The sequence below is a fragment of the Galeopterus variegatus genome, unplaced genomic scaffold (genome assembly GCF_000696425.1).
Source record: "Galeopterus variegatus unplaced genomic scaffold, G_variegatus-3.0.2 Scaffold2182, whole genome shotgun sequence".
Lineage (NCBI taxonomy): Eukaryota > Metazoa > Chordata > Mammalia > Dermoptera > Cynocephalidae > Galeopterus > Galeopterus variegatus.
The window spans coordinates 289101-290984 of NW_007728293.1; positions in this window are offsets into that span (position 1 = coordinate 289101).

Here is a 1884-nt window from a genome sequence, read left to right on the forward strand (position 1 = left end):
CCCGGGCTTGTGGGCGGGGAAGGGCTGCGTGACCCGAGGACGCTCGGGCAGCCCGTGCGCACGCGCCGTGCGAGGCCTCCGTGACCTCGGCGGAGTCGGGCGGCGCCACGCGGGACGTGGATTCAGGGTTAGCTGCAGGACGCCTGCATTTCTCAGGGGAGCATCAGCGAGCTGGCTCCAAGGGGCGCGTGTGAATTGAAGGGGGCGGAAGGACTCCTTTTCTAGAAGTCTGCAGTATGGCAGCGGTTTCTGCAAAAGCAGTTGCGGAAAGAGTCGTGGACCTGGATCTCTCATCAGTCATAAGTTCCTCCTGGTTCAAGCAGGGAGGAGGAGGTGGGCACGTCTGTGGGGAGTCCTCTCACCCATTGCTCTTAGTCGTGTTATCATCAGTGGTAACAATTAACATTCATTTAGTGCTTATCACGTGTCAGGTGCAGTTTTAAGTGCTGCATGTATGTCACCTCACAGCAGCCCTGTGGGCTGGGGCACTTTATTCTTATCTTGCTGATGAGGAAGCTGAGGCACAGGAAATTTAAGCAACTGCCAAGTTCAGACACGTGGTGAGAAGTCACCTGGCTGCCAGCCTGCTCTTGAGCATCCTCACCACTGCATGCAGTACAGGAGCTGCAGATAAACAAGGAGATTGAAGGGAACAGGGCTGCCGAGAAGTCGCTTCAAAGCCTTTAACTGGGGACGGATGCTGTGGTGGTATTGGTTTTTGAGAGACAAAGACACTTGGAGGATAAGGAGCAAAACTTCTGGGAACGGAACCCAATGTCTGAAGCTTTCTGGCTTGTGCACTTCCCAGTAGGACATTGGTTGGTGTGAGCAAGAACAAAAGGGCCCTGCACCTTCCTAGAGAAACTCAGTGACCGACGTCTGTCTGGAGCCAAGTTAACTTACCCAACTTGGCCTGGAAAACACTGTGAAGACTCAAGATAGTTCTGAAAAATACAGTTCTTCAACCCAACTTTCTATTTCATAGGTGAGGACTTGTCCAGTGAGGAGCAGGGTCTTCCCTAAGGATGCGTGGCTTTTGAGTAAGGAACAAGGACCAGACTTTGGTCTCCAGGATTTTCTGTTTTAAAATTTGCCCTGGGCTGCTGTTCTCAGTCTGGCACACTGCCCCCTGGTGCTTAGACATGCCACCCAGTCCTACGTCACAGACTCCTTTCTAAACATTTATTATGGGCAACACAGATAAGAAAATATTTGCTGTAATGACTGAAAGTTGATTCATTAGTACCCGCGCCTGTTGTCCAAGGTTCGCACTTGTACTTGATTCAATGGTTTGTAGTATATTCACAGAGCTGTGCAACCATCATCACAATCCAGTTTTAGAACGCCTCCATCACCCTAGAAAGATCCCTCGTGCTAGTTTTCAGCTGTAGGAATGCCTGTCAGAACTCATTCCATCCTCATGGCTTTCAGAGCTCTGGCTTTAATCGTCACAATCTTCCCTCTGCAGAGGTTGCTTAGCAACGGAGGAAGGGAAAGGAACAGAATACTGTGCTTGTGTAAGACAGGGGGACTGATGCTGCAACCCCAAGGATAAGCAGCAGGAGGCGATGAGGTGCCTGGGAATCTTTCACTTCCATGGCCTTTCTCTCTTTGGCATGGCTCCACTTTTGTCCCTAATTCCCTGATAAGCTTCAACTCCTCCCCCACAGGGTTGTGGAGAAAGCAACTGCACAGCACTTGGATCAATAGCTCACCCAACCCATTTCCTGTAAGTAACCACCCATCAATAACAACAACAAACTCCTTGAAAACCATATGGCATTCCCTGCTTTGTTCCTCAGTCTCAGGATACCTCCTCAGTTTGGTGGGCATTACACTGTTAGCTCACACTCAGATGTCAGTCAATCCCATTCTCACCCCCAG